This window comes from Eretmochelys imbricata, chromosome 8 (assembly GCF_965152235.1).
Source record: "Eretmochelys imbricata isolate rEreImb1 chromosome 8, rEreImb1.hap1, whole genome shotgun sequence".
In the NCBI taxonomy this organism is placed as follows: domain Eukaryota; kingdom Metazoa; phylum Chordata; order Testudines; family Cheloniidae; genus Eretmochelys; species Eretmochelys imbricata.
Genome location: NC_135579.1, coordinates 55,344,046 through 55,364,548, shown reverse-complemented (window position 1 = coordinate 55,364,548; position 20,503 = coordinate 55,344,046).

The window sequence follows — 20,503 nt, the reverse complement described above, 5'->3', positions numbered from 1 at the left end:
GGGGAAAAAAACAACCAGGGCTGGACATCTTGTAAGAATGGGCTTCATTGCAACATTTCAGGTAATTCCGGCTTCCAGTCTGACTGGAAATAGTGCAAGAACAACCTTCCTCTTGGTATGTCAGTGCTTAGGATCTGTCCCAGGCAGTGTAAAGCCCGAAAGAAAAGGTAACGTTTCTCACAGGTGCTTGAACCTCCAAAATGTGATTAAGTTAGAGACTTTGGTTAAGGTTCAGGAACTGAGTCTTATTTGATCTGAACCACTTTGCCTCTCCCTGTTCCTTATTCATTTCGAGGGCAAGACGTGCCTTCTAGCAGTTAAACCACAGGACTGAAGATCCGTTATTCTGGATTCTAATATCATCTGTCACTGATGCACTGCGTATCCTTGAGCAAATCACATAATTTCTCTGTGTCTCATTTACCCATTTGTAGATATGTAACGGGACAAAACGCTTGCTCTTCTGAGGAGCACTTTGGGGTCGTTGGGTGGAAGATACCTTAGCAGTATCAAGTATAACTTCCTAAGAATCTGGGGTGAAATCCTGGCTTTATTGAAGTTACTGGCAAAACTCTGAGTGACTTCAATGGGGCCAGGATTTCACCCTTGGTTTTTATGTAGAACACAATTTCCCCTTCACTTGTAAAAGCAAGTATACAAGAGTTGCTCATAAATATCCTCCTTCCCTCCATACTCCACCTTCTGCTGTTTTTTGGCATGTTATCTATTTTAGGAGGGATAATCCTTTCCTGAAATAGCCCACTAATATTTTTTTAAGCACTGAGTTGGCTCTGATGTTTTTGTATGTATACCTTGATTTTAGTAAGGCTTTTGACACAGTTCTACATGATACTCTCATAAGGAAACTAGGGTAATGTGGTCAAGATGAAATTACTATTTTTGTTGTTCCTGTGGGCACCTGTTTGCTCTGTGTGCTTCATTGATGCCCAGTGTGGGGAAGGGGAATGTTTGCTCTCAGGGCAGTCTGGGAGACATAGGAGTGGGCATTACCTGGCTGTGTCTGGGCCTTAGAATCCCATATCATTGGAACATCTGAGAAAACATGGGCATCTAGCAACCAATGACTCAGAGGGATAAAGATTTCCCCATCTCTCAGCAGGGAAGCTGAGCAACATCTCTCGGCTTGAGAACAAAGGACTGGGAGGTGTGAGGTGGGGAATAAGAGTTGGCTGCTGGAAGGAGTCAGGGCTCTCACCTGGAGTCTGACCAAGGAGGGACAGAGAGCTTGAACAGTGGGGTTTACTATAATGGCTGGGCTCTGGGCTAACCAGAATGGTCTGTGCTTTAACCTTCAGTTCTCTGTGCTAGCCTAAGGACTTCCAAGGCTGTGGTCCAGCTGACTAATAAACAGTGCTGCAAAACAATAGGGTTTTAGTGTCACTACAAGTGCAAATGCTTGCTGAGGTGCATTAAACACTGAAGCGTGTACGAGTCTCCGCCAGGAGCCTATATCAGTTGGACTCGTTGAACAGAGCTCATCATGTGAAGCAGGAGTGCTGAAGACCCAGAGATGCAGTTTAAGGAGGTGGTGAAGTCACGTGGCTTACCCTGGAGGAAGAATGAGACCTCTAGGAAGTATGACACACTGAAGGGGTTCCTCCTAGAGACTGTTCCAAAGCTGAGGTCATAGCACCAGTCCCATGGATCTGTGACAGTGGGTGCACAACTGGTTGAAAGACCATAACCAAAGCGTATTATCTGTGGTTCACTATTAAACTGGGAGGGTATATCTAGTGAGGTCCTTTAGGAGTCAGTCCTGGGTCCGAATTACTTGGATAATGAAGTGGAGAGTATGCTTATAAAATTTGCAGAAGACACTAAGCTGGGAGGGATTGCTAGCACTTCCCCTCCCAGCCTGAATTTCATATTGTTGATTTCAGACCAAATCAACAAAATGAAATTCAATAAAAACAAAGGCATAGTACTTCACTTAGGAACACAAAATCAAATGCACAACTACAAAATGTAGAATAACTGGCTAGGAGGCTGTATTGCAGAATAGGATATGGGGTTTTAGTGGATCACAAATTGAATGAGTCAAGAATGTGATGCAGTTGCAAAAAAGGCTGATATTCTGGGGTATATTAACAGGAGCATTTTATGTAAGACATGGGAGGCAATTGTCACATTCTTCTTGGCACTGGTCAGGCCTCAGCTGGACTACTATATCCAATTCTGAGCGCCACACTTTAGGAAAGATGTGGGCAATGGAGAGAGCTCAGAGAAGAGCAACAAAAATAATAAAGGTGTAGAAAGCCTGACCCATGAGGAAAGGTTAAAAAAAAACCTGGGCATGTTTAGTCTTAAGAAGACTGAGTGGGGAACCTGATAAGTCTACAGATATGTTAAGGGCTGTTATAAGGAGGATGCTCAATTGTTCTCCATGTCCACTGAAGGTAGGAGAAGAAGTAATGGGCTTAAACTGCAGCAAGGGAGAATTAGGTTAAATATTAGGGAAAACTTTCTAATTAGAAGGGTCTTCAAACTCTGGAATAGGCTTCCAAGGGAGGCTGCAGAATCCCCATCATTGGACATTTAAGAACAGTTTGGGCAAACAACTGTCAGGGTTATTCTATGTTTATGTGGTTCTACCTCAGTGCAGGGGACTGGACTTGATGACTTCTTGAGGTCCCTTCTGTCCCTATGCTTGATTTAGGTCTTTGGAGCTCCATGCTTCTAATTCCTCCATATCCAGATCTTTCTGAAGGCATCCTTCCTTCCCCCTGCTTTTCTGCAACAACCCTCTGTTTGCTCCCTCATTGCTTGGGAACCTTCCAGAGCAACTCTGACAGAATTCTCTAGGGCTGGGGTTCCACGATCTTTGGGGTGGGAGCCAAGAAAAGCTGTTCACTGAATCACTGCACCTGATGTGTTAACTGCTGCTGAATCCCATCTGCATCTCTCCTAGCATAGCTGTAGGGCTTGGAGAGGTGAATGTCAGATGACGGTAAGAAAGCTTAATGTATAATTCATATACATACAATTGGGAAGGAAGGCAGAGCCAAATCTTTCAAAGCCATAATGTTTGTTTCTTGGTTTTAAATACAATCAGCAGCTTGCAAGCCACTGTGTAGTGTCACATTTCTATGGAGAAGAACAGAGGGACAGCCCCTTTGTGTTCCCTCTTCTGCAGATCCCAGGGATCTACAGGGGATGGCTCTCCTGTAGGCTTCCTCACCCTTTTCAAACTTGGGGTAGAGTGTTCAAGGTTGCCTTTGTAGTACTTGTACTTTTCTCATGAGCACCTCCCTGGGAGTGAGACCCTCTGACCAAGCAGTCCTAAGCAATCTTGTATCTATGGGAAGTGTGTGTTTAAGCAGGGTATACTTAACGTATATTGAAAGTCAAATGCAGTGCAGAGGTGGCTTTCTCAGAGCTGTTTGCAGCACTGTGCTGGGGACCAAGGAGAGATGGGTTGGGAACCTGAATGTGTGGCTTAAAATTAAAAAAAAAATAGTGGCTATTTTTTGGCTGTTATTGAATAGACATGGTCTAGCAGGTGCCAAATATTAGCATGCCCAAATGAAAGATCAAGTGTATGGGAATAGGAACAAGTGTGAGTAAGGAAAACTACAAAGAAGCAGTTGCAAAGAGGCAAGTAAAATATAAGTTACTGTAGGAGTGCTCCTAGGAAGAGGATTAAAACTAAGCAAACTAATCTAGGAGGCAGGGTAGAAAACTCAGAGTGATCAAATAATGTGACTCCAAGGAATTCTGTGCAACGTCTCTGTGTAGGAGAAAAGAATGATTGATTATTCAAATGTCCTAGCAGTTATAGGAATCAACAGGAGTTGTGCCTGAGAGAGGAATGCAGGATTTAACTCTGTGGGAATAAAGGAACACACACAAACATCACTATCCCAAACGGAATTTCTATATTCTGAAAGGTGAGAAGAGCCAGAGACTCAAGTTCATTAGGGACCTCATTATTGCCAATTTGTTGTACATGAGAAACCTCAGATTTTGTGATTTATTCATAGATTATAAACCCAGAAGGGACCATTGTGACAATCTAGTCTGACCTCTTGTATAACACAAGCCATAGAACTGCCCCAAAATAATTCCAAGAGCATACCTTTTAGAAAAACATCCAATCTTGGTTTTAAAAATTCAGTGATGGAGAATCCACCACAGTTCTTGGTAAATTGTTCCAATGGTTAATTACTCAGCATTAAAAATGTACACCTTATTTCCATTCTGAATTTGTCTTAACTTCCAGCCATTGGATCATGTTATACCTTTCTCTGCTAGATTGAAGAGCCTATTATTAAACATTTGTTCCTCACATAGGTACTTAGAGACTGTAATAAAGTCACCCCTTAACCTTCTTAGATTGAGCTCCTTGAGTCTATCACTATAAGACATGTTTTCTAACCCTTTAATCATTCTTGTGGCTCTTCTCTGAACCCTCTCCAGTTTATCAACAACATGCTTCTTGAATTGTGGGCAGCAGAACTGGACACAGTATTCCAGCAGCAGTCACACCAGTGCCAATTATTGAGGTAAAATAACCTCTCTCTACGCCTACTTGATATTCCACAGTTTATGCATCACAAGATTGCAATAGTTCTTTTGGCCACAACATCACACTGGAAGCTCACTGGGAGCAGAATTCCTAAAGTGTGGCACTCGCATTCAGCTGATTATCCACCACAGTCCCCAAATCTTTTTCAGAGTCACTGCTTCCCAGGATAAAGTTCCCAATCCTATAAGTATTGGCTATGTTCTTTGTTCCCAGGTGTATAGATTTACATTCAACTGTATCAAAATGCATATTGTTTGCTTGTACCCAGTTTACCAGGAAGTCTAGATCGTTCTGAATCAGTGACTTGTCCTCTTCATTATTTACCACTCCCCCAATTTTTGTGTCATCTGCAAACTTTATCAGTGATTTTTTTCTTTCAGGTTAAATAAATAGCATAGGGCCAAGAATAGATCCCTGCACGATCCTACTGGAAACACATCCACTCGATGACTGTTCCTGTTTACAGTTACATTTTTAGACCTAACTGATAGTCACTTTTTTAATCCATTTAGTCTGTGCCATGTTAATTTTATATGCTAGTTTTTTAATCAAAATGTCATGCAGCACCAAGTCAAATGCCTTACAGAACTCTAAATATATTACTCCAACAGTTACCTTTATCAACCAAACTTGTAATCTTGTCAATAAAAAAACAATCAAGTTAGTCTGACAGATCTATTTTCCATAAACCCATGTTGATTTGTGTTAATGACATTACCCTCCTTTAATTCTTTATTCATTGAGTCCTGCATCAACTGCTCCATTATCTTGCCCAGGATCAATGTCAGGCTGACAGTCTTATAAATACCCAGTCATCCTTTTTACCCTGTTTTAATAATTGGCACATTAGCTTCCTTTCAGGCTTCTGGAACTTCCCCCATGCTCCAAGACTTATTGAAAATCAACATGAATGGTTCAGAGAGCTCCTCACCCAGCTCTTTTAAAACTTTTGCATGCAAGTTATCTGGACCTGCTGATTTTAAAGTGTCTAACTTTAGTAGCTTCTGTTGAACATCCTCCAGAGATACTAGTGGAATGGAAAGAGTGTTACCACCATATGATCAGACTGCATCATCTGCATTTTTCCAAATCTAGAACTCAAATGTTTATCAAACATCTCTGTCTTTTTTGCATCGTTATTGATAATTCTACCATTTCCATCTAGTAATGGACCAATACCATTATTAGGATTCTTTTTGTTCCTAATATATCTTTAAAAAACTCTTTATTGTCATTAACTCTGGTGGCCATTAGACATCTCCTTGTGTCCCTTGGGTTCCCTTAGAAATTTCTTACAATTCCTCATTTTATTTATATTCATTACTATCAACTTCCCTTTTTTTCCAAATTATTTTTTACAGCTGCTTTTGTTTCCCCTCTAAACCATGTTGTTTTTTTAAACTAGTGCAACCTTCTTCCTCAATTGTGGGATTGTGGCTTTTGGGGCATCCAATAAGGTATTCTTAAATGATTCACAATGATTATCCACATTTTTCTAATTATATTCTTCCTCCCACCTGATATGGCTCATAATTGTTTTCAGCTTTGTGAAATTGGCCCTATTAAAGCACTGTGTGTGTGTGTGTGTGTGTGTGTAATATTACATATTACTATTCTGGACTTTATTTTGCTTGCACGTTATAAATGTGATCAAGTCTTGATCACTTGTACCTAAGCTACCATTAATTTTTTATTTCTGTGATCAGTTCCTCTTTGTCTGTTAGGACAAGGTCTAATATAGAATTTCCCCGGATTGGCTGCAACACTTTGAGTTAAGAAACTGTTATCTATGATGTTTAGAAATTCCAACAATGCTTTAGTACTGGCAACATGAGACCTCCAGAATACATCACTCAAATTGAAGTCTCCCATGATTTTGTTATTTTTGTTTTGGTTCTCCCCCCCCCCCCCCCCGCCCCCATGTTGTAGATAGGCATGTAAGGAAGCGGTCATTTTGTTCCCTAGTGAGATTTGGTGCCCTGTAGCAGACACCAGATAGTGCCCCATCTTGTACTCTATCTGTTAGGAGATTGATCCATAAGCATTCAGGATCACTTTCTTCCAAGTTATCAGTGACTCGGAAACAGGTAATGCCATTTTTGATATGGCGAGCCACTCGCTTTCCCCTTTTGCCCACTGATCCTTTCTAAATAGGTGATAACCATTGATTTTAACATTCCAGTTGTGTGAATCATTCCACCAGGTTTCAGTAGTACCAACTAGATCGGGGTGGCTAACCTGTGGCTCTGGAGCCATATGCGGCTCTTAAGAAGTTAATATGCGGCTCCTTGTATAGGCATTGACTCTGGGGCTGGAGCGACAGACGCCAACTTTCCAATGTGCCGGGGGGTGCTCACTGCTCAACCCCTGGCTCTGCCACAGGCCCTGCCCCCATTCCACCCCTTCCCACCCCCACCCTTGAGCCTGCCATGCCCTTGCTCCTCCCCCTCCCCCCCCAGAGCCTCCTGCACGCCACAAAATAGCTGTCCTTTGGTTCCTTGATTTATTTTGTTTTCAACATCTCAATTTTGTGCTAACTGAGTGCTCATTTCTTCCCTCATTTTACCCTCCTCTTCTGCTATTAGTTTAACCCTCTCCTGACTACTCTAGCCACACTATCCCATGGAGATTGGTTGCCCTCCTACTGAGGAGGAGGTAGCCATCCAAAGCATACAGCTCCCTCTCCCCAGAGAAGGTGGACCAAAACCAAAGGTAGTACCACAAAACCAAAGCTCTACACCACTCACCTAGCCAGCAGTTCATTTCCAGAATCTTCTGCCTTCTGTCTTCCTTTGCTTGTGGGACAGGAAGCATCTCAGAGAAGATGGCTTGGGTGGGCAGAAGTACAAGGCCCTAAAATAGAGAGAAATGAATGTCCATGCATTCAGAAGAAATCTTTTCCTCCTTATATAGAGCATAAGTCCTTAAATTCAGCAGAAGTAATGCAGTTCCACTGAATGGGAGAGTGTGGGCAGACCACTGAGTGGTCAGGCAGGGGTGAGGAGCTCCTCTGTGTACTGCACCTCACCATGGGTTGGGATTGGCTGTGAGTGGGCATGGTTAGTGAGTCCATGAACTGCCTGCAGCCACTGCCAAAAGCCCTATGTCAGGTGAGCACAATCGGAGGAGGCTGAGGCTACAGTATGACCAAGTAGTTGCTTATAGGTGCTCTGTAAATTGGGAGCAGGATTCTGTCCTCCCCACCCACCTGTATCCCCCAGGTCAACAGCACAAAACCCATGAACTTGGGCTGTGCCTGGCTGTCACTCCTGGATGTCTCCACTAAACAGAAGTCTGGAATGATGCTCTAGCAGGGGAAGTTCATGTCATCCTTTGCAGCCTGGAGTCTCCTCAGGATAGTTTGTCTATTCATTACATAATTCCAACAGCCGCTGGTGCTGCAGGCTTTTACTAAGACAAGGTGGATTTCAGGTTAGCTATAGGATGAATAACATAGTGCTTAAAAGAGAGAGAGAGAGAGAGAGAGAGAGAGAGAGAGGATTTGGCATCTCCACCAGTCTGAAGGAATTATGCAAAGAGCCAGTATCACTGCCACCAAGTGGTGCTGTAGTTTAGCTAGTACCTCTGGAGTAATCATTTCAAATCCTGCCTTGTGATTGCCAAAGGAAATGAGCTGGGTTCCATCCTAACCCGCTTTTCTCCAGTTGATCAGTCTCACATATCTACCACATGATTTCTCAAAGTGGCTAATAGATGCTCAAGAGATGTCCAGGATTGGAATAATTGGAAGCATGAGAGCTCAGCCTTGGAATAGCAAGGGATGTTGCATGTAAGGTCTCTGGTTGAGTGACAGAACTGTGTGGGCACATAGGCATAGATTAGAAGGAACTCCTGCAGATTAGGGTGGATGTATTCTTTCAAAGATGTGTCGGAATCCAGGCAACTTGAAATTTTATGTACGCAGAGAACATGAAACAATGGGTGTTACCATACAGACAGTAACAAGAGACCTGTGTATATAAAATCTGTGTATATAAAATCTCCCCACTGTATTTTCCACTGTATGCATCCGATGAAGTGAGCTGTAGCTCACGAAAGCTTATGCTCAAATAAATTGTTAGTCTCTAAGGTGCCACAAGTACTCCTTTTCTTTCTGTTATTTTAGGCTCTTCTTGTAAATCCAGGATGTACGACACCTTTGCATCTTGATTTCCTTCATGGAGTCCAGAGAGGGATGGCTTTGACTGCCTGTTTAGTAAATGCTTTGGGAAAATGTTCGGTCTGTCAAGTGATTTAGTTGCTGGTGGATGCCCCTTTGGAGGAGTTTATGCCTCTTCTGTCTCCTCTTATTACAAGGATCTTAACAGTGGGAGTGGAAGCAATTGTAAAATTTCAGCCCAAAAGATGAAGTCAAACTTGGCCTTGAGGGTGAATTTTTCTGGAAAATCCAAGCAAATACAGTTTGGCTCCTTTTGAGAAAAAGAAGGGGGTGGGGAGGAGTGGAATTACTTTCCCCCTTTAAAAAAACAATCTTGTGGATTAAAAATTCAGCACTGAAGTGGCTACGAATATAAACATGATGTTTTGCATGGAAATAATCCTAACTGAGAATGATTTCACGTGTTTCAGAGAAAATTGGTTTTGATTTGACAATAAGAGCCTGTGAAAGGAAAAAAATCACTCTGCCTATGCATAGAACACATTTGCATGGAGTTCTCTCATTTGTGTGGTCAGAAGGGATTTGCCTGTGTGGACAGGGGATTTGAAGAACCCCACACTTACCCCCACAAGTTGTGGCGATGTGGGAAAGGAGGGAAGAGAGGAAGATGGCAAAACGGTACCTTGGAACGAAATGATATAGTTCCAATATCCAATACCAGGACTAGTGTTTAAAAAAACAAAACCCCTTCTACATACCACTGAAAAGTTTGGGAAGAAGGACTACTTAGCTTTCCTATGTTGTAGATCACTAGTTTCTGTCCCACAAGCTGGCATGTCTTAAAATGGACAGGTTTCAGAGTAGCAGCCGTGTTAGTCTATATTCGCAAAAAGAAAAGGAGTACTTGTGGCACCTTAGAGACTAACCAATTTATTTGAGCATAAAATGGACACAGGTTCTTTAGCATCCTCATTCATTCTCTTCCTGTGTGCTTGAGTAATATCTGTAGAGCTGTGCAAAGTAAGTTTTGGATAGCATGAGTTTAGATAACTTTTTTTCATTTCACATTGTATGGGTTTGATTTTGAATATTGTTCAGTTTGAGATTGCAGTTTAATCAAACTCAACAAAACACTATTTTGTGGCAGTGGTCACATATTTTCCACCCCAAACCATACATGGGTCCAACTTTTTTAAACCTTGGCTTAGGTTCCTTCAAATGAAACTTGCTGAAAAGGTGTGTTTGTTTTGTGTTTTCTTGGAACCTCTGTAAACCTGGCCTAGGTTCCAGGTCTATGAAAAGCTGAAACCAGGTCAGTTTTCTCTGAATTTGGATTTCATCATGAGTTTTGCACAGCTTTCATCCAGATATAAGTAAGCTTGCTAGTGGTCATCCTGCTCCCTGGTAGATACATTCTCCACATAGTTTGACACGACTATGTGTTTTTATGAAGAAAGAGCTAGGACTGCAAAAGCATTAATGTTGCCAGTAAGAACTGAGGTGTACTGATGGAGTTGTAAGAGGAAAATTAGGGCCAGCTTCATTTTTTTTATTTTATTTTATTCTCGGGGGATATTTAGTGTAAATGAGAGCTTTCCGTTAAATGCATGTGTCTAGCAATCTTATTACAGACCAGAAAGATTCAATGCCAAAACCAGATACACTTTCTTCATGTTATAGTCAACACATCCAATAACACATTGCTCTCAAGATTATTATATTGTGCTGGGGTTTAATGAAGATGTATAGATACCATCCATACCTTGCTGTAATAAATAGGGACGCTTCTGTGAAAAACAGCACTACCATTCACATGAATGGAATTGTGCTTGCTTATAACAGATGTGGAATTTGGCCCCAAACATCTATACACCCTCTTGCTTACAGCACGTAAGTGGCTCTTTTTTTTGGAAGATTTTTAAGGGAAGGGGGCACCTATTGGAAAGAAAAGAATTCACTGTCTTGGCTATTAGTTTAGAGGATCCCACAGGATCGAAGAGGTGAAATGTGCTTGCTGGATAAAAGGATCTTTTGTGGAGCTTAGCTGTAAAGCTTGCCAAGGCCTCCCTTGCTGCATACTCTGTATCCCTCGCGGAGATGCTGCAATGGAAAAATCTACATGGGACAGTAGAGAGTTTGGAGGACTCTAAACATTACACAGGTTTGTTTTATACATTCTAAGATGTGGAGGAGTCTCCTGTACTCAGTGTCCTGAACACTGTGCTATTCAGCCTAAGTTAGGCATGTTCTGCTGTTCCAAGCTTCCACGAGGCTTTGGTTCTTGAGATTACATGATTGCATTATTTAAAATTAAGCAGTGATTGGAAGTCACTACCCCAGTCACTCTGTGGTGGCATCTGTGAAATGGTAATATTAGTCCAGCTCTGAGAGGGAGAGATTCTCATTCATCACAGAAGTCAAGAATTGAAGGGAAATATGGCTTGTCTACACAGAGATGTAGTGCACAGCAAGCCAGCATGCGCAGATACGTTGCACTAGCTGGCTGCACACTAAGTCAGCATATGGACCTGGCTTGCCATGCACTAAGTCTCTGTGTAGTCCAGCCCATAGACACTCTCAGAGCTGGTCTCAATCAGGTTTGAGGCACATTAGCAAGGTGGGGGTGGGGAAGCTTGCCATGCTGCTGCCCTTGTTGTATCTGTTCTGTGGATGAACACAGGTCTTTAGTATGCTGGACTGTCAGTCTTGCATGTTTCAAAAGCAAACATCACTTAAAGCTGCAGATTTCAAAGTTATAGGACTTTTACACTCAGCTAGTCTGGCTTCCTGCATTCCTGGCTTCCTGCACAGGCTGTAGAATTTCCCCTTGTGAGTCACCATTTCATCAGGATTGGGACAGACCCCTCATCTTGCTGTGTAGACCATGGCCTGACCATAGCACCTGAGTCTGCTCAGCCTCCAGCCAGAGTAGGATATACTAGAATCTATTCAGGATTTTAGAAGGCACAGGACTAAACTTAAAAGCAGTCTGTAGCATAAAGCAAACCCATTCCATTTTTAAAACTAGTAACTGTGACCCAACATCTTTTTAATATGAACAGGGACAGTAATTCTACAGCTACATTCCAACAACAGAGAAAGAAGGGATACAATCACTTCACAGCATTATACTGCTTTTTTCATTTTTGTGTATATATTGGAGATTCCAAAAAATTAAATTAGATTGGAAAATAGACTTTTACAACATGCCAAAATCCCCACAAGTTGGCTCCTGTGCTCTGTAAGCAGAAAGCGCCCTCTGGTGTTGATATGGGGTCAGTACTGTGCAGTTTGATACAATGATTCTTTTTGCTCTGAAAAATCTCAGCAGGTATGTTTGATTTGACTATTTGTAGACCTTGTAGTATTAGAACTACCATGTAGTATTAAAGCAAAAACTACCAGACACCATGTGTGGAACAACCTCCAATAGAGATAAGCAATCCTCTGAAGATAACAGACTGGCTTTCTACTCTTGGATCTTTTGCTTCTAAGCCAAGTGTAAACTGTATTGAGGCAGCTGGCATTTTCAGTGGGGCCTCAAGGTGGTAGGCACCAACCCCTCACTTGATTTCAATAGGAAATGACATCAGTCCAAAACAATCATGGTTTCAAGGAAGGCCCACAGTTGGAAGGAGCAGAAAATTACAATATCATGGATGGTCATGGCCTTTTTAGTGAATGGGCATTCCAGAGGGAACAGCAGAAGGGGAGTGTCAAGGTTTCTCCCCCACTCTGAACTCTAGGGTACAGATGTGGGGACCTGCATGAAAACCTCCTAAGCTTACTTTCACCAGCTTAGGTTAAAACTTCCCCAAGGTACAAATTAATTTTATCCTTTGTCCCTGGATTTCCACTGCCACCACCAAACTCTAACTGGGTTTACTGGGAAACGTAGTTTGGACACGTCTTTCCCCCCAAAATCCTCCCAACCCTTGCACCCCACTTCCTGGGAAAGGTTTGGTTTACCAATTTGCATAGGTGACCACAGACCCAAACCCTTGGATCTGAGAACAATGAAAAAGCATTCAGTTTTCGTACAAGAAGACTTTTAATAGAAGTAAAGAAATCCCCTCTGTAAAATCAAGATGGTAGATACCTTACAGGGTAATTAGATTCAAAACATAGAGAATCCCTCTAGGCAAAACCTTAAGTTACAAAAAAGACACACAGACAGGAATAGTCATTCTATTCAGCACAGTTCCTTTCTCAGCCATTTAAAGAAATCATAATCTAACACATACCTAGCTAGATTACTTACTAAAAGTTCTAAGACTCCATTCCTGTTCTATCCCTGGCAAAAGCAGCATACAGACAGACCCAGACCCTTTGTTTCTCTCCCTCCTCCCAGCTTTTGAAAGTATCTTGTCTTCTCATTGGTCATTTTGGTCAGATGCCAGCGAGGTTACCTTTAGCTTCGTAACCCTTTACAGGGGAGAGGATTTTTCCTCTGGCCAGGAGGGATTTTAAAGGGGTTTACTCTTCCCTTTATATTTATGACAGGGAGGCAAGTTGGAAAGTAAGAGGCCTAAAGCGATATAATGGTTGGTGAGAAAAGGTGTGGTTAAAGATGGGGAGAGGGGAGGGTATAAAGAGAGGAAAAGTGTTAAGGAAAATTACTCCAAAGAGAAGGGGTGGGAGGGTGGAGGATGGGGAGGCAGGAACAGCTGGAATGGAGCAAGGAGACAGGGAAATCCAGAGGGTTAGTGAGCTGAACACCATGGCCAGATGAGCAGGGGAGGAGTAGGAGGCTGACTGATGATGATGATAATTAATTAGGTGGCAAATGAACAAGGCAATAAATTACATAAATTAACTGTAGAGTTCACACTAAGCATCATGTAGATAACCAGGGGTTATGCAATTCATCCATTCAGCTGAGAAGCCCATGGGCTGTCATTTGGCATGGCTCAAGTTATTGTTTGCCATCTGCATTCCTCAGGCATGGGGCCAGCCCAGCCAAAGTGGGGAGGCTCTGAGAAACGAGGGGAGACAAAGGGAAAAGACATCCTGGGGCTGGGAAATTTTGAAATACCAGCTGCAGTTACCTGCGTTCTAAAAGATGAAAGTAAATACATCGCTGGCATTCTACCTAAGCTGCTGTACTCTGGTAACTGGCCAGCATGGTGAAGGAGTTTGTTAAAATGTCATTCAGGGGGCTCCTGTGTGCTGTCCCTTGCCCCTGCAATCCTGCTCCACACTGCTTCACCACCTGGGACCTTCTGTGGGTGATGAGGCAAGGCCAGGAGTTGCCCCCAAGTCTGCACCAAACTCATCTAACCACGGAAGCCCCACCACTGCCTGAGTGCATCTCCTATTGATGCTCAGGGAAAGCCCATGCACTTAGTGATTCTAGCTTTGACTAGCCTAAAACACGCACCATAAGATATTTCCTTCCCTATACACAGGAACAGTTGGCTCCCCTTTACAACCAGATTGGCCAGTCCGGAGACTCCTAAACCTCATTCCATAGAATCATGGGAGGGTGTCCCTTGAGTCATTATATCCTTATAACTTTATTGAGTCTTGACATTATGCTCATGATATATACACACACATAGACCAAGGCGTTACACTTTGGTGACTTCACGTGGAGCAGCACAGATTACAAATCCACATGCAAACATTTTTGCTTGCTCAGCATTTAGAAGAGATTGTGTAGTTGTCAGGCAGCTTGCTGTCTGCTCCAGGGCATATTTCTCAACCACATGTAGCAAGTGCAGCCCCTCTGTGCATTTAAATAAAAGGTAGAAAAATAGGGCTGTCTATTAATTGCAGGTAACTCACATGATTAACTCAAAAAAAATTAACTGTGATTAAATAAATTAACTGTGATTAATCGCAGTTTTAATCGCATTGTTAAAGAATAGAATACCAACTGAAATTTATTAAATATTTTGGATGTTTTTCTGTATTTTCAAATATATTGATTTCAATTACAATACAGAATACAAAGTATACACTGCTCACTTTATCTTATTTTTGATTATCATTTTTACAGTGCAAATATTTGAAATCAAAGTAGTATTTTTCAATTCACCTCATAAAGAGATTGCACTACAGTACTTGTATCGTGAAAGTGAAAATTACAAATGTAGATTTTTGTTACAGAAGTGCACTCAAAAACAAAACAATGCAAAACTTTAGAGCCTACAAGTCCACTCAGTCCTACTTCTTGTTCAACCAATCGCTAAGACAAACAAGTTTGTTTACATTTATAGGCGATAATACTGCCCACTTATTTACAATGTCACCAGAAAGTGAGAACAGGCGTTTGCAAGGGACTTTTGTAGTTGGCATTGCAAGGTATTTACATGCCAGATATGCTAAACATTCATATGCCCCTTCAAGCTTCGGCCACCATTCCGAGGACATGCTTCCTGTTCATGATGCTCGTTAAAAAATGTGTTAATTAAATTTGTGACTGAACTCTTTGGGGGAGAATTGTATGTCTCTGGCTCTATTTTACCCTCATTCTGCCATATATCTCATGTTATAGTAGTCTCAGATGACTCAGTAGATGTTCATTTTAAGAACACTTTCACTGCAGATTTGACAAAATGCAAAGAAGGTACCAATGTGAGCTTTCTAAAGATAGCTACAGCACTCGACCCAAGGTTTAAGAATCTTAAGTGCATTCCAAAATCTAAGAGGGATGAGGTGTGGAGCATGCTTTCAGAAGTCTTAAAAGAGCAACACTCTGATGTGGAAACTACAGAATCCAAACCACCAAAAAAAGAAAATCAACCTTCAGCTAGTGGCATCTGACTCAGATGATGAAAATGAACGTGTCGATCTGCACTGCTTTGGATCGGTATTGAGCAGAACCCGTCAGCATGGACACACGTCCTCTGGAATGGTGGATGAAGCATGAAAAGACATATGAATCTTTAGTGCATCTGGCTTGTAAATATCTTGCGACGCCCGGCTGCAACAGTGCCATGGGAATGCCTGTTCTCACTTTCAGGTGACAATGTGAACAAGAAGCAGGCAGCATTATCTCCTGAAAATGTACACAAACTTGTTTGTCTGTGTGATTGGCTGAACAAGAAATAGGACTGAGTGGACTTGTCATCTCTAAAGATTTACAAATGTTTTAGTTTTGAATGCAGTTTTTTTTTTGTACATAATTCTACAATTGTAAGTTCAACTTTCATGATAAAGAGATTGCAGTACAGTACTTAGGTGAATTGAAAAAAAAAATTTTTTACAGTGCAAGTATTTGTAATCAATAATATAAAGTGAGCAGTGTACACTTTGTATTCTGTTATAATTGAAATCAATATATTTTAAAATGTAGAAAACATCCAAAATATTTAAATATTTAAATGGTATTCTATTATTGTTTAACAGTGCAATTAATCACAATTAATTTTAATCACACAATTAATTTTTTACATCGTAGAAAACAAATAGCATTTTCACATAAGTTGCTGTACACAAGACAGCTGCATTACATAGTCATGTAAAGTACACAATTTGGGAGGTGAAGCCATCAACTCCTGAAAGAACCAGACACTCCATAAACCAGAATTGATACTTACATTAATGGACATCCAATTACAATGACAAACCTGAAGAAAAATTGTAACAACATCTCATAGTTCTGAGTAGGCCTGAATACACACATCCCCCTGCAGAGAGGCATGAATTGATACAATAGTGAAAAAGTGTATTTTTGCTCCAGAACATCTCTATATGTTAAAAGTAGCTGGTTAAACTGTACTTAGTCTATAAAAGTAGTCTTTAAGAGAGCAAGGTGTAGACTGTGAAACTTATCTTGATGCCTATTAAAGGTGAACTTGAAAAGCTGCTGACCCAGACAAGTGCTCAAGGTTCAGAGTTTCTTGTACAACTATAGATATTCTCTCACTTACAGTAAAGCAAGTAATGAAACATTTTAATGCAGCATGTATAAACAATGTTTTGGGACTTTAAAATTCTAATGGCCTGATCCTCAGCAACTGTCAGTCAATGCTGTTTGAGGGGCAGTCTTGTCATTCTGTATTTTTACAGTACCAATGGGCTCCAGGTCTGCAATGGGGCTGCATATGACATCAACGCAGATAGACTTTCAGGGGCGCTAAGCCAAATAAGGATCTAAACTTAATTTTTTCTAAATGACCCTTTGTTTACCTTTAAGCCAGGAGTGGGGAATTTTTTTTCTATCAGGGCCACTGACCCACAGAAAAAATCAGTCGCAGGCCACATAAAGCCCCGCAGGGTGGGAGTTCGGAGGCTCCGGGTTTCCCCTACACTCCAGGGTGGAGCCAGAAATGAGGGGTTCAGGGTGCAGGAGAGGGCTCCTGGCTGAGGCAGAGGGTTGGGGTGCAGGCTCTGGTATGGGGCTGTGGATAGGAGTTTAGGGTGCAGGAGAGGGCTCCAGGCTGGGGCCAAGGGGTTTGGAGTGTGGGAGTGGGCTCAGGGCTGGGGTGCAGGAGGTTCAGGGTATGAGTTCCAGGAGACGGTTTGGGTGTGGGAGGGAGCTCAGGGCTGGGGCAGGGGGTTGGGGTATGGAAGGGAGTTAGGGTGCGGGAGGGGATTCCGACCTGGGGTAGGGGGGTTCAGGGTGCGGGCTCCGGCTGGGCGGCACTTACCTCAGGTGGCTCCCATTTGGGGGTGCAGTGGGGCTAAGGCAGGCTCCCTGCCTGATGTGACTCCGCACTGCTCCCAAAAGCAGCCGCCATGTCCAAACCCTAGGCAGAGGCCAAGGGGCTGTGCGCGGTGTGTGCTGCCTGTGCACGCAGCTCCCATTGGCCACCGTTCTGGGCCAATGGGAGCTGTGGAGCTGGCGCTGGGGGCTGCAGGGCCGTGCCAGGAGCTGCGTGGAGCTGACCCGACTTCTGACAACCCAGCACTTGTGGCTCCAGCCCTGCAGGGGCGGAGGGGGGGCGTGCGCCGGGGCTTCTGACCTGCGGCGTGGAGACTTGCTGCAGGCTAGATGAAATGAAGCAGTGGTCTGGATCCAGACCATGGGCCGGAGATTCCCCACCCCTGCTTTAACCGTCACATGGAGAATAGAAAGTGCAGCAATGTTTTTAAAAAAACCCATTAACTCGGAAATGCAAAAAGCAAGCTCTACTATAGAGAGTCTGGATAAAGACCTCTACAGTCATGCTTTAACAGACATGAAACATCTTTTGGTTTTGATTTTTTTGGTGGTGGTGGGGTACTAACTACTGAGGTCAAAGAAATACAGTTTGTTGCTCTAAGTCAATTTCTGGAGTTGGGTACTTTTCTATATACAGAAAGGTTGGTTTGCATTATGCTTCGTTTTAATAATTTTTAGCTAAAGAAAAAAAGTCATGCTAATGTATCAGTTCTGCAGCAAACCACAAAATACAAATGCTTCCCTGAGAGCAGGGCAAATGCAAGAGAAATTGCTATGGCGTTAGTGGCATACAGCACAAGTATAAATTCTGCATTGTATAGAGTATTTTACAAGCTTCTCTACATAAAACTAAAACTTTTTTTCCAGCACATACCTACACTGGGGTTTAAGTATTTTATTGCTTATATGAGGACAGTTTAGCTGGTGGTATGTAGCCAAATGAAGTGTGAGATGTACTTTATGGACTAAACAGCAGAGTTCATAAAATATGGGTGTCATGGCCAGATTCAGCATATCAGGAATCAATACAGAGCTACCTTTTAATGCATTATGGCTGCAGTCCAAAAAGAGACAGATTTCTTTTTCCTCATGAGCGGAGCAAGCTTTAGAATGATAGAAATTCTTCTGTTTTAATTTCCACATGACTAAACAAGGAGCTTTTCTGTAAGGAGAGGTCAGAAGAGACTGTATAAAAAGCAACCATTTTGTTTGTGTGTGTGAAAACATACATAAAGGCACAAAATATAATCTCCAGACACATTGCCTGCCTATGCGTTCTGTTCAGTTACCCAAACAGATCAGGGCACTTGCCCATCCGTTGTATCCCATCCTCCTAATTCAGTTTGAAACAGGCAATGGTTAATAGCAAAGGAGCAAACCTTAACGTGTGAGAAGTAGGTATTCATGTGCTACAGGAAGCTGCTGTAAATTGCTGTAACTCCAGTAACGCCCATGGAATTACATTGATTTCCACCTTATGAGGATCTGGCCCTAAAACGCTGTGTAGTAAGAATGCACATAAGTGATGGATATCACCACCAGGGACAGGATTAAATTTTCTATTTGCACTTATTAGCACCTTATAGCCAAGGATTACATTAAAGATTGTGAGGTGCTCTGATACTGTACAATATACAGGTACCTTGGGTAGACAGGCAAGTAGTAGTAGCTCCATTTTAGAGGTGAGACACTGGAGTTGCAGAGTTTAAGGCTCTAATTCAATTAAGGACTTAAGCATGTACTTAAGTCTATCTCTACACAGCTGAGCATGTGCTGAAGTGCACCTAAGTCCCACTGACTTCAGTAGGGCTTCAGCATCTGTTTAAGTGCTTTGCTAAATTGGGACCTAACTGCAGTGCCCAGGGTCGCACAGCAAGACCTTGGTGAAGGCAGGGCTAGTATCGTGCTGTACATATTGCCCCCTGCTTTTCTCACTAGACGTTGCTGCTGCCCCAGCCTGTTTGACTATGTGAAACTAAAAATCTTAAACTCTGAAATCACCAAGGATTTCTAGTCTGTCCTATTGAGGAGAGACTAAAGGTTAACTATCATTTCATTCTGAGCCTGAAACTGGATCCTCCCCAGTTCCTGAACTGAACAAAAACAGGCTTTTTGCTTGAAATTTTCCACATGTGGTCCTTGACCCTAGGTGGATTTTTACATGTACTTTAAAAGCCATTTCTGAGATATGGAACTTACATTAGAAAGCCAAAAATTCCAAGTTAAAGTTAAACTTAAAGAAAACTACTGAATGAAAGCATGGAAAAGTCCCATGGCAGTACCAACAATTTAAACTTTGTTTCCCCTTCCCCTATAACCAGCTGAAACATCATTCAGGCAACTAGTTTAACCCATAGAGGCTACACTGGAGATATAAATAATGTGGGTTACACTCACATGGGGGGCCCTATTGTACCAGGTGCTGTGTAAACATATAGGAGGACATGGTCCCTACCCGAGGAGGTAATGGTCAGACTGTGTTGAGAGTGGCTGACTGGTGCACGAATTGGCACACCTGCTGCAGCAGCCTACGTGGTATAGAAAAAAATGTGTAATTAGTAGCTCCTAGGCATTGTCTTCAGTTTCAAAAGACTCTAAAGATTAGCCAATTAAAAATAGGTAATAGAACCCATATTTAAAATGGGGTAACTGAGGCAAGAGAATAAGGAGCCATTCACACACAAAAATTTACTGTGTTGAGAGATCATGTTATAACACAAGAGGTCTCTGAATTTCTCATCAAATGGTTTGTTCTTGGACTGTATAGATAGGACTGGACACAGTTAACACCACGTTACTAAACCCTGGATCTTCAACCTGCTTCCCCTCCCGTTTTCATTCACATGGGTAACAAACAGTGTTTAACTTTGTGGTATAATAAGCTAGTCCTCCAAGTATCTAGTGACATGTACATTTGCTTATGTAGATTAGACCTTAGTGATTGGTCACTAGGGTTACATTGCAGGAGTCGCTGAACCTTGGGCCAGTGGTTCTCAACCTAGTCACCTTTGTGGGCTGCATCCAATACTATCTGTATGCCCTGAGGATGTCACGTGGGCTGCAGCTGTGTGCTGACTGGGCCGCAAGCAGCCCACGGGCCGCAGGTTGAGAACCACTGTCTTGGGCTTTAATCACTGGACCATGCCTCTTTGTAGTAGCCTTGGGAATTATCATAGTCATGTCATTTTTCCAGTTGCAAAACATTTAAACCAAAAGAAAATATTCC